Source organism: Schistocerca nitens, unplaced genomic scaffold, assembly GCF_023898315.1.
Source record: "Schistocerca nitens isolate TAMUIC-IGC-003100 unplaced genomic scaffold, iqSchNite1.1 HiC_scaffold_421, whole genome shotgun sequence".
Taxonomy (NCBI): domain Eukaryota; kingdom Metazoa; phylum Arthropoda; class Insecta; order Orthoptera; family Acrididae; genus Schistocerca; species Schistocerca nitens.
In genome coordinates this window covers 418,693-430,242 of record NW_026045954.1, presented here as the reverse complement: position 1 = coordinate 430,242, position 11,550 = coordinate 418,693, and the positions used below count along the sequence as shown (strand labels likewise).

The following is an 11,550-nucleotide window of genomic DNA, read 5'->3' as shown; positions in this document are numbered from 1 at the left end:
AAGTCTTTGAAAACGACAAAACAGTACGAATCGGCAGATATGTTCTGAAATGCGTCAGCGCCTGTTGTTCTGTAGCGGTGTACAATTCTTAATTCGATACGTAATCATAAATTTATTCTTAAATCGTCTCGTGTCCTCCTGCAGACGTTTCTCGTGCTTGCGCTGTTATAAGGGCCACGACCCGAGCGTCAGCGAGCGGCAGTCGAGCAAAGTCGGGACAAGTCGGGACGGGGACAGGGACAGGAAATGCAGTGCAAATGACGCAAACATCCCGTGTGAGGCGAGGAAGCTCACACCGCCAGCAGTGGCGCCCTCCAGCACGACACCGCACGGGCCATACGCCGGACGGTCGCGCGCCAGCCCTCCTGCGATGGACACCAGGAACAAGACGCGCCTTCCGCGAGTGTCGAAGGTTGCACGCACCAAGCGAATGACAGGAGGTGCAACGAGCAGCTGTGCGTCTTACACACGCGGCGGCGCGCCCGCTAATTCGGCAGTCGCTCTGCTGGGACGTAGGGCGCGCGCTCCGCGCCGTCCTCGAGGAACTCGCTGCAGCGGAAGGAAGTGCTTTGCGTCAAATGCGTCCGACTGTTTCGACCGCGAACTATGATTTTGTGTGTTGGGAGAAGAGCCGAATGCAAATTCTGCCGTGCGCCTACAGCAAACGAACGCCAACGGCCATGCCATGTTGTATACACCGGTTCTCGTCCGCTCACCGAAGTTAAGCAACATCGGGCGCGGTTAGTACTTGGATGGGTGACCGCCTGGGAACACCGCGTGCTGTTGGCTCCCCTTCACTGACCTTTTTTTTTTATACCGCCCTCTTTCCATACCACCGTTCTGTTGTGACAAAGATTCTTGCTAAAGAATTTCAAACTACTGTAATGACCATAAGGTACGAAATTGCAGTAAATATCTCAGTTTAAGGGGAGAATGTGCTAACCAAGTTCGCCAGGAAGTCTTTGAAAACGACAAAACAGTACGAATCGGCAGATATGTTCTGAAATGCGTCAGCGCCTGTTGTTCTGTAGCGGTGTACAATTCTTAATTCGATACGTAATCATAAATTTATTCTTAAATCGTCTCGTGTCCCCTGCAGACGTTTCTCGTGCTTGCGCTGTTATAAGGGCCACGACCCGAGCGTCAGCGAGCGGCAGTCGAGCAAAGTCGGGACAAGTCGGGACGGGGACAGGGACAGGAAATGCAGTGCAAATGACGCAAACATCCCGTGTGAGGCGAGGAAGCTCACACCGCCAGCAGTGGCGCCCTCCAGCACGACACCGCACGGGCCATACGCCGGACGGTCGCGCGCCAGCCCTCCTGCGATGGACACCAGGAACAAGACGCGCCTTCCGCGAGTGTCGAAGGTTGCACGCACCAAGCGAATGACAGGAGGTGCAACGAGCAGCTGTGCGTCTTACACACGCGGCGGCGCGCCCGCTAATTCGGCAGTCGCTCTGCTGGGACGTAGGGCGCGCGCTCCGCGCCGTCCTCGAGGAACTCGCTGCAGCGGAAGGAAGTGCTTTGCGTCAAATGCGTCCGACTGTTTCGACCGCGAACTATGATTTTGTGTGTTGGGAGAAGAGCCGAATGCAAATTCTGCCGTGCGCCTACAGCAAACGAACGCCAACGGCCATGCCATGTTGTATACACCGGTTCTCGTCCGCTCACCGAAGTTAAGCAACATCGGGCGCGGTTAGTACTTGGATGGGTGACCGCCTGGGAACACCGCGTGCTGTTGGCTCCCCTTCACTGACCTTTTTTTTTTATACCGCCCTCTTTCCATACCACCGTTCTGTTGTGACAAAGATTCTTGCTAAAGAATTTCAAACTACTGTAATGACCATAAGGTACGAAATTGCAGTAAATATCTCAGTTTAAGGGGAGAATGTGCTAACCAAGTTCGCCAGGAAGTCTTTGAAAACGACAAAACAGTACGAATCGGCAGATATGTTCTGAAATGCGTCAGCGCCTGTTGTTCTGTAGCGGTGTACAATTCTTAATTCGATACGTAATCATAAATTTATTCTTAAATCGTCTCGTGTCCTCCTGCAGACGTTTCTCGTGCTTGCGCTGTTATAAGGGCCACGACCCGAGCGTCAGCGAGCGGCAGTCGAGCAAAGTCGGGACAAGTCGGGACGGGGACAGGGACAGGAAATGCAGTGCAAATGACGCAAACATCCCGTGTGAGGCGAGGAAGCTCACACCGCCAGCAGTGGCGCCCTCCAGCACGACACCGCACGGGCCATACGCCGGACGGTCGCGCGCCAGCCCTCCTGCGATGGACACCAGGAACAAGACGCGCCTTCCGCGAGTGTCGAAGGTTGCACGCACCAAGCGAATGACAGGAGGTGCAACGAGCAGCTGTGCGTCTTACACACGCGGCGGCGCGCCCGCTAATTCGGCAGTCGCTCTGCTGGGACGTAGGGCGCGCGCTCCGCGCCGTCCTCGAGGAACTCGCTGCAGCGGAAGGAAGTGCTTTGCGTCAAATGCGTCCGACTGTTTCGACCGCGAACTATGATTTTGTGTGTTGGGAGAAGAGCCGAATGCAAATTCTGCCGTGCGCCTACAGCAAACGAACGCCAACGGCCATGCCATGTTGTATACACCGGTTCTCGTCCGCTCACCGAAGTTAAGCAACATCGGGCGCGGTTAGTACTTGGATGGGTGACCGCCTGGGAACACCGCGTGCTGTTGGCTCCCCTTCACTGACCTTTTTTTTTTATACCGCCCTCTTTCCATACCACCGTTCTGTTGTGACAAAGATTCTTGCTAAAGAATTTCAAACTACTGTAATGACCATAAGGTACGAAATTGCAGTAAATATCTCAGTTTAAGGGGAGAATGTGCTAACCAAGTTCGCCAGGAAGTCTTTGAAAACGACAAAACAGTACGAATCGGCAGATATGTTCTGAAATGCGTCAGCGCCTGTTGTTCTGTAGCGGTGTACAATTCTTAATTCGATACGTAATCATAAATTTATTCTTAAATCGTCTCGTGTCCTCCTGCAGACGTTTCTCGTGCTTGCGCTGTTATAAGGGCCACGACCCGAGCGTCAGCGAGCGGCAGTCGAGCAAAGTCGGGACAAGTCGGGACGGGGACAGGGACAGGAAATGCAGTGCAAATGACGCAAACATCCCGTGTGAGGCGAGGAAGCTCACACCGCCAGCAGTGGCGCCCTCCAGCACGACACCGCACGGGCCATACGCCGGACGGTCGCGCGCCAGCCCTCCTGCGATGGACACCAGGAACAAGACGCGCCTTCCGCGAGTGTCGAAGGTTGCACGCACCAAGCGAATGACAGGAGGTGCAACGAGCAGCTGTGCGTCTTACACACGCGGCGGCGCGCCCGCTAATTCGGCAGTCGCTCTGCTGGGACGTAGGGCGCGCGCTCCGCGCCGTCCTCGAGGAACTCGCTGCAGCGGAAGGAAGTGCTTTGCGTCAAATGCGTCCGACTGTTTCGACCGCGAACTATGATTTTGTGTGTTGGGAGAAGAGCCGAATGCAAATTCTGCCGTGCGCCTACAGCAAACGAACGCCAACGGCCATGCCATGTTGTATACACCGGTTCTCGTCCGCTCACCGAAGTTAAGCAACATCGGGCGCGGTTAGTACTTGGGATGGGTGACCGCCTGGGAACACCGCGTGCTGTTGGCTCCCCTTCACTGACCTTTTTTTTTTATACCGCCCTCTTTCCATACCACCGTTCTGTTGTGACAAAGATTCTTGCTAAAGAATTTCAAACTACTGTAATGACCATAAGGTACGAAATTGCAGTAAATATCTCAGTTTAAGGGGAGAATGTGCTAACCAAGTTCGCCAGGAAGTCTTTGAAAACGACAAAACAGTACGAATCGGCAGATATGTTCTGAAATGCGTCAGCGCCTGTTGTTCTGTAGCGGTGTACAATTCTTAATTCGATACGTAATCATAAATTTATTCTTAAATCGTCTCGTGTCCTCCTGCAGACGTTTCTCGTGCTTGCGCTGTTATAAGGGCCACGACCCGAGCGTCAGCGAGCGGCAGTCGAGCAAAGTCGGGACAAGTCGGGACGGGGACAGGGACAGGAAATGCAGTGCAAATGACGCAAACATCCCGTGTGAGGCGAGGAAGCTCACACCGCCAGCAGTGGCGCCCTCCAGCACGACACCGCACGGGCCATACGCCGGACGGTCGCGCGCCAGCCCTCCTGCGATGGACACCAGGAACAAGACGCGCCTTCCGCGAGTGTCGAAGGTTGCACGCACCAAGCGAATGACAGGAGGTGCAACGAGCAGCTGTGCGTCTTACACACGCGGCGGCGCGCCCGCTAATTCGGCAGTCGCTCTGCTGGGACGTAGGGCGCGCGCTCCGCGCCGTCCTCGAGGAACTCGCTGCAGCGGAAGGAAGTGCTTTGCGTCAAATGCGTCCGACTGTTTCGACCGCGAACTATGATTTTGTGTGTTGGGAGAAGAGCCGAATGCAAATTCTGCCGTGCGCCTACAGCAAACGAACGCCAACGGCCATGCCATGTTGTATACACCGGTTCTCGTCCGCTCACCGAAGTTAAGCAACATCGGGCGCGGTTAGTACTTGGATGGGTGACCGCCTGGGAACACCGCGTGCTGTTGGCTCCCCTTCACTGACCTTTTTTTTTTATACCGCCCTCTTTCCATACCACCGTTCTGTTGTGACAAAGATTCTTGCTAAAGAATTTCAAACTACTGTAATGACCATAAGGTACGAAATTGCAGTAAATATCTCAGTTTAAGGGGAGAATGTGCTAACCAAGTTCGCCAGGAAGTCTTTGAAAACGACAAAACAGTACGAATCGGCAGATATGTTCTGAAATGCGTCAGCGCCTGTTGTTCTGTAGCGGTGTACAATTCTTAATTCGATACGTAATCATAAATTTATTCTTAAATCGTCTCGTGTCCTCCTGCAGACGTTTCTCGTGCTTGCGCTGTTATAAGGGCCACGACCCGAGCGTCAGCGAGCGGCAGTCGAGCAAAGTCGGGACAAGTCGGGACGGGGACAGGGACAGGAAATGCAGTGCAAATGACGCAAACATCCCGTGTGAGGCGAGGAAGCTCACACCGCCAGCAGTGGCGCCCTCCAGCACGACACCGCACGGGCCATACGCCGGACGGTCGCGCGCCAGCCCTCCTGCGATGGACACCAGGAACAAGACGCGCCTTCCGCGAGTGTCGAAGGTTGCACGCACCAAGCGAATGACAGGAGGTGCAACGAGCAGCTGTGCGTCTTACACACGCGGCGGCGCGCCCGCTAATTCGGCAGTCGCTCTGCTGGGACGTAGGGCGCGCGCTCCGCGCCGTCCTCGAGGAACTCGCTGCAGCGGAAGGAAGTGCTTTGCGTCAAATGCGTCCGACTGTTTCGACCGCGAACTATGATTTTGTGTGTTGGGAGAAGAGCCGAATGCAAATTCTGCCGTGCGCCTACAGCAAACGAACGCCAACGGCCATGCCATGTTGTATACACCGGTTCTCGTCCGCTCACCGAAGTTAAGCAACATCGGGCGCGGTTAGTACTTGGATGGGTGACCGCCTGGGAACACCGCGTGCTGTTGGCTCCCCTTCACTGACCTTTTTTTTTTATACCGCCCTCTTTCCATACCACCGTTCTGTTGTGACAAAGATTCTTGCTAAAGAATTTCAAACTACTGTAATGACCATAAGGTACGAAATTGCAGTAAATATCTCAGTTTAAGGGGAGAATGTGCTAACCAAGTTCGCCAGGAAGTCTTTGAAAACGACAAAACAGTACGAATCGGCAGATATGTTCTGAAATGCGTCAGCGCCTGTTGTTCTGTAGCGGTGTACAATTCTTAATTCGATACGTAATCATAAATTTATTCTTAAATCGTCTCGTGTCCTCCTGCAGACGTTTCTCGTGCTTGCGCTGTTATAAGGGCCACGACCCGAGCGTCAGCGAGCGGCAGTCGAGCAAAGTCGGGACAAGTCGGGACGGGGACAGGGACAGGAAATGCAGTGCAAATGACGCAAACATCCCGTGTGAGGCGAGGAAGCTCACACCGCCAGCAGTGGCGCCCTCCAGCACGACACCGCACGGGCCATACGCCGGACGGTCGCGCGCCAGCCCTCCTGCGATGGACACCAGGAACAAGACGCGCCTTCCGCGAGTGTCGAAGGTTGCACGCACCAAGCGAATGACAGGAGGTGCAACGAGCAGCTGTGCGTCTTACACACGCGGCGGCGCGCCCGCTAATTCGGCAGTCGCTCTGCTGGGACGTAGGGCGCGCGCTCCGCGCCGTCCTCGAGGAACTCGCTGCAGCGGAAGGAAGTGCTTTGCGTCAAATGCGTCCGACTGTTTCGACCGCGAACTATGATTTTGTGTGTTGGGAGAAGAGCCGAATGCAAATTCTGCCGTGCGCCTACAGCAAACGAACGCCAACGGCCATGCCATGTTGTATACACCGGTTCTCGTCCGCTCACCGAAGTTAAGCAACATCGGGCGCGGTTAGTACTTGGATGGGTGACCGCCTGGGAACACCGCGTGCTGTTGGCTCCCCTTCACTGACCTTTTTTTTTTATACCGCCCTCTTTCCATACCACCGTTCTGTTGTGACAAAGATTCTTGCTAAAGAATTTCAAACTACTGTAATGACCATAAGGTACGAAATTGCAGTAAATATCTCAGTTTAAGGGGAGAATGTGCTAACCAAGTTCGCCAGGAAGTCTTTGAAAACGACAAAACAGTACGAATCGGCAGATATGTTCTGAAATGCGTCAGCGCCTGTTGTTCTGTAGCGGTGTACAATTCTTAATTCGATACGTAATCATAAATTTATTCTTAAATCGTCTCGTGTCCTCCTGCAGACGTTTCTCGTGCTTGCGCTGTTATAAGGGCCACGACCCGAGCGTCAGCGAGCGGCAGTCGAGCAAAGTCGGGACAAGTCGGGACGGGGACAGGGACAGGAAATGCAGTGCAAATGACGCAAACATCCCGTGTGAGGCGAGGAAGCTCACACCGCCAGCAGTGGCGCCCTCCAGCACGACACCGCACGGGCCATACGCCGGACGGTCGCGCGCCAGCCCTCCTGCGATGGACACCAGGAACAAGACGCGCCTTCCGCGAGTGTCGAAGGTTGCACGCACCAAGCGAATGACAGGAGGTGCAACGAGCAGCTGTGCGTCTTACACACGCGGCGGCGCGCCCGCTAATTCGGCAGTCGCTCTGCTGGGACGTAGGGCGCGCGCTCCGCGCCGTCCTCGAGGAACTCGCTGCAGCGGAAGGAAGTGCTTTGCGTCAAATGCGTCCGACTGTTTCGACCGCGAACTATGATTTTGTGTGTTGGGAGAAGAGCCGAATGCAAATTCTGCCGTGCGCCTACAGCAAACGAACGCCAACGGCCATGCCATGTTGTATACACCGGTTCTCGTCCGCTCACCGAAGTTAAGCAACATCGGGCGCGGTTAGTACTTGGATGGGTGACCGCCTGGGAACACCGCGTGCTGTTGGCTCCCCTTCACTGACCTTTTTTTTTTATACCGCCCTCTTTCCATACCACCGTTCTGTTGTGACAAAGATTCTTGCTAAAGAATTTCAAACTACTGTAATGACCATAAGGTACGAAATTGCAGTAAATATCTCAGTTTAAGGGGAGAATGTGCTAACCAAGTTCGCCAGGAAGTCTTTGAAAACGACAAAACAGTACGAATCGGCAGATATGTTCTGAAATGCGTCAGCGCCTGTTGTTCTGTAGCGGTGTACAATTCTTAATTCGATACGTAATCATAAATTTATTCTTAAATCGTCTCGTGTCCTCCTGCAGACGTTTCTCGTGCTTGCGCTGTTATAAGGGCCACGACCCGAGCGTCAGCGAGCGGCAGTCGAGCAAAGTCGGGACAAGTCGGGACGGGGACAGGGACAGGAAATGCAGTGCAAATGACGCAAACATCCCGTGTGAGGCGAGGAAGCTCACACCGCCAGCAGTGGCGCCCTCCAGCACGACACCGCACGGGCCATACGCCGGACGGTCGCGCGCCAGCCCTCCTGCGATGGACACCAGGAACAAGACGCGCCTTCCGCGAGTGTCGAAGGTTGCACGCACCAAGCGAATGACAGGAGGTGCAACGAGCAGCTGTGCGTCTTACACACGCGGCGGCGCGCCCGCTAATTCGGCAGTCGCTCTGCTGGGACGTAGGGCGCGCGCTCCGCGCCGTCCTCGAGGAACTCGCTGCAGCGGAAGGAAGTGCTTTGCGTCAAATGCGTCCGACTGTTTCGACCGCGAACTATGATTTTGTGTGTTGGGAGAAGAGCCGAATGCAAATTCTGCCGTGCGCCTACAGCAAACGAACGCCAACGGCCATGCCATGTTGTATACACCGGTTCTCGTCCGCTCACCGAAGTTAAGCAACATCGGGCGCGGTTAGTACTTGGATGGGTGACCGCCTGGGAACACCGCGTGCTGTTGGCTCCCCTTCACTGACCTTTTTTTTTTATACCGCCCTCTTTCCATACCACCGTTCTGTTGTGACAAAGATTCTTGCTAAAGAATTTCAAACTACTGTAATGACCATAAGGTACGAAATTGCAGTAAATATCTCAGTTTAAGGGGAGAATGTGCTAACCAAGTTCGCCAGGAAGTCTTTGAAAACGACAAAACAGTACGAATCGGCAGATATGTTCTGAAATGCGTCAGCGCCTGTTGTTCTGTAGCGGTGTACAATTCTTAATTCGATACGTAATCATAAATTTATTCTTAAATCGTCTCGTGTCCTCCTGCAGACGTTTCTCGTGCTTGCGCTGTTATAAGGGCCACGACCCGAGCGTCAGCGAGCGGCAGTCGAGCAAAGTCGGGACAAGTCGGGACGGGGACAGGGACAGGAAATGCAGTGCAAATGACGCAAACATCCCGTGTGAGGCGAGGAAGCTCACACCGCCAGCAGTGGCGCCCTCCAGCACGACACCGCACGGGCCATACGCCGGACGGTCGCGCGCCAGCCCTCCTGCGATGGACACCAGGAACAAGACGCGCCTTCCGCGAGTGTCGAAGGTTGCACGCACCAAGCGAATGACAGGAGGTGCAACGAGCAGCTGTGCGTCTTACACACGCGGCGGCGCGCCCGCTAATTCGGCAGTCGCTCTGCTGGGACGTAGGGCGCGCGCTCCGCGCCGTCCTCGAGGAACTCGCTGCAGCGGAAGGAAGTGCTTTGCGTCAAATGCGTCCGACTGTTTCGACCGCGAACTATGATTTTGTGTGTTGGGAGAAGAGCCGAATGCAAATTCTGCCGTGCGCCTACAGCAAACGAACGCCAACGGCCATGCCATGTTGTATACACCGGTTCTCGTCCGCTCACCGAAGTTAAGCAACATCGGGCGCGGTTAGTACTTGGATGGGTGACCGCCTGGGAACACCGCGTGCTGTTGGCTCCCCTTCACTGACCTTTTTTTTTTATACCGCCCTCTTTCCATACCACCGTTCTGTTGTGACAAAGATTCTTGCTAAAGAATTTCAAACTACTGTAATGACCATAAGGTACGAAATTGCAGTAAATATCTCAGTTTAAGGGGAGAATGTGCTAACCAAGTTCGCCAGGAAGTCTTTGAAAACGACAAAACAGTACGAATCGGCAGATATGTTCTGAAATGCGTCAGCGCCTGTTGTTCTGTAGCGGTGTACAATTCTTAATTCGATACGTAATCATAAATTTATTCTTAAATCGTCTCGTGTCCTCCTGCAGACGTTTCTCGTGCTTGCGCTGTTATAAGGGCCACGACCCGAGCGTCAGCGAGCGGCAGTCGAGCAAAGTCGGGACAAGTCGGGACGGGGACAGGGACAGGAAATGCAGTGCAAATGACGCAAACATCCCGTGTGAGGCGAGGAAGCTCACACCGCCAGCAGTGGCGCCCTCCAGCACGACACCGCACGGGCCATACGCCGGACGGTCGCGCGCCAGCCCTCCTGCGATGGACACCAGGAACAAGACGCGCCTTCCGCGAGTGTCGAAGGTTGCACGCACCAAGCGAATGACAGGAGGTGCAACGAGCAGCTGTGCGTCTTACACACGCGGCGGCGCGCCCGCTAATTCGGCAGTCGCTCTGCTGGGACGTAGGGCGCGCGCTCCGCGCCGTCCTCGAGGAACTCGCTGCAGCGGAAGGAAGTGCTTTGCGTCAAATGCGTCCGACTGTTTCGACCGCGAACTATGATTTTGTGTGTTGGGAGAAGAGCCGAATGCAAATTCTGCCGTGCGCCTACAGCAAACGAACGCCAACGGCCATGCCATGTTGTATACACCGGTTCTCGTCCGCTCACCGAAGTTAAGCAACATCGGGCGCGGTTAGTACTTGGATGGGTGACCGCCTGGGAACACCGCGTGCTGTTGGCTCCCCTTCACTGACCTTTTTTTTTTATACCGCCCTCTTTCCATACCACCGTTCTGTTGTGACAAAGATTCTTGCTAAAGAATTTCAAACTACTGTAATGACCATAAGGTACGAAATTGCAGTAAATATCTCAGTTTAAGGGGAGAATGTGCTAACCAAGTTCGCCAGGAAGTCTTTGAAAACGACAAAACAGTACGAATCGGCAGATATGTTCTGAAATGCGTCAGCGCCTGTTGTTCTGTAGCGGTGTACAATTCTTAATTCGATACGTAATCATAAATTTATTCTTAAATCGTCTCGTGTCCTCCTGCAGACGTTTCTCGTGCTTGCGCTGTTATAAGGGCCACGACCCGAGCGTCAGCGAGCGGCAGTCGAGCAAAGTCGGGACAAGTCGGGACGGGGACAGGGACAGGAAATGCAGTGCAAATGACGCAAACATCCCGTGTGAGGCGAGGAAGCTCACACCGCCAGCAGTGGCGCCCTCCAGCACGACACCGCACGGGCCATACGCCGGACGGTCGCGCGCCAGCCCTCCTGCGATGGACACCAGGAACAAGACGCGCCTTCCGCGAGTGTCGAAGGTTGCACGCACCAAGCGAATGACAGGAGGTGCAACGAGCAGCTGTGCGTCTTACACACGCGGCGGCGCGCCCGCTAATTCGGCAGTCGCTCTGCTGGGACGTAGGGCGCGCGCTCCGCGCCGTCCTCGAGGAACTCGCTGCAGCGGAAGGAAGTGCTTTGCGTCAAATGCGTCCGACTGTTTCGACCGCGAACTATGATTTTGTGTGTTGGGAGAAGAGCCGAATGCAAATTCTGCCGTGCGCCTACAGCAAACGAACGCCAACGGCCATGCCATGTTGTATACACCGGTTCTCGTCCGCTCACCGAAGTTAAGCAACATCGGGCGCGGTTAGTACTTGGATGGGTGACCGCCTGGGAACACCGCGTGCTGTTGGCTCCCCTTCACTGACCTTTTTTTTTTATACCGCCCTCTTTCCATACCACCGTTCTGTTGTGACAAAGATTCTTGCTAAAGAATTTCAAACTACTGTAATGACCATAAGGTACGAAATTGCAGTAAATATCTCAGTTTAAGGGGAGAATGTGCTAACCAAGTTCGCCAGGAAGTCTTTGAAAACGACAAAACAGTACGAATCGGCAGATATGTTCTGAAATGCGTCAGCGCCTGTTGTTCTGTAGCGG

The 11,550-nt window shown here is 54.4% G+C and overlaps 12 non-coding genes across 12 annotated transcripts; all 12 read left to right on the top strand.

Annotated features, from left to right (window-relative positions):
- The first annotated feature begins 670 nt into the window (after positions 1-670).
- Positions 671-789, top strand: LOC126231959 (5S ribosomal RNA). The gene has a single exon (XR_007544524.1). It is a non-coding gene; the product is annotated as a 5S ribosomal RNA (ribosomal RNA).
- Positions 790-1,625: 836 nt separating this feature from the next.
- LOC126231958 (5S ribosomal RNA) lies at positions 1,626-1,744 on the top strand. The gene has a single exon (XR_007544523.1). It is a non-coding gene; the product is annotated as a 5S ribosomal RNA (ribosomal RNA).
- Positions 1,745-2,581: 837 nt separating this feature from the next.
- On the top strand, positions 2,582-2,700 carry LOC126231957 (5S ribosomal RNA). The gene has a single exon (XR_007544522.1). It is a non-coding gene; the product is annotated as a 5S ribosomal RNA (ribosomal RNA).
- Positions 2,701-3,537: 837 nt separating this feature from the next.
- Positions 3,538-3,657, top strand: LOC126231933 (5S ribosomal RNA). The gene has a single exon (XR_007544502.1). It is a non-coding gene; the product is annotated as a 5S ribosomal RNA (ribosomal RNA).
- Positions 3,658-4,494: 837 nt separating this feature from the next.
- LOC126231956 (5S ribosomal RNA) lies at positions 4,495-4,613 on the top strand. Its single transcript, XR_007544521.1, has one exon. It is a non-coding gene; the product is annotated as a 5S ribosomal RNA (ribosomal RNA).
- Positions 4,614-5,450: 837 nt separating this feature from the next.
- On the top strand, positions 5,451-5,569 carry LOC126231955 (5S ribosomal RNA). Its single transcript, XR_007544520.1, has one exon. It is a non-coding gene; the product is annotated as a 5S ribosomal RNA (ribosomal RNA).
- An 837-nt stretch (positions 5,570-6,406) lies between these two features.
- On the top strand, positions 6,407-6,525 carry LOC126231952 (5S ribosomal RNA). The gene has a single exon (XR_007544518.1). It is a non-coding gene; the product is annotated as a 5S ribosomal RNA (ribosomal RNA).
- An 837-nt stretch (positions 6,526-7,362) lies between these two features.
- On the top strand, positions 7,363-7,481 carry LOC126231951 (5S ribosomal RNA). The gene has a single exon (XR_007544517.1). It is a non-coding gene; the product is annotated as a 5S ribosomal RNA (ribosomal RNA).
- Positions 7,482-8,318: 837 nt separating this feature from the next.
- Positions 8,319-8,437, top strand: LOC126231950 (5S ribosomal RNA). The gene has a single exon (XR_007544516.1). It is a non-coding gene; the product is annotated as a 5S ribosomal RNA (ribosomal RNA).
- An 837-nt stretch (positions 8,438-9,274) lies between these two features.
- LOC126231949 (5S ribosomal RNA) lies at positions 9,275-9,393 on the top strand. Its single transcript, XR_007544515.1, has one exon. It is a non-coding gene; the product is annotated as a 5S ribosomal RNA (ribosomal RNA).
- An 837-nt stretch (positions 9,394-10,230) lies between these two features.
- Positions 10,231-10,349, top strand: LOC126231948 (5S ribosomal RNA). The gene has a single exon (XR_007544514.1). It is a non-coding gene; the product is annotated as a 5S ribosomal RNA (ribosomal RNA).
- An 837-nt stretch (positions 10,350-11,186) lies between these two features.
- Positions 11,187-11,305, top strand: LOC126231947 (5S ribosomal RNA). The gene has a single exon (XR_007544513.1). It is a non-coding gene; the product is annotated as a 5S ribosomal RNA (ribosomal RNA).
- The last annotated feature ends 245 nt before the right edge of the window (positions 11,306-11,550 follow it).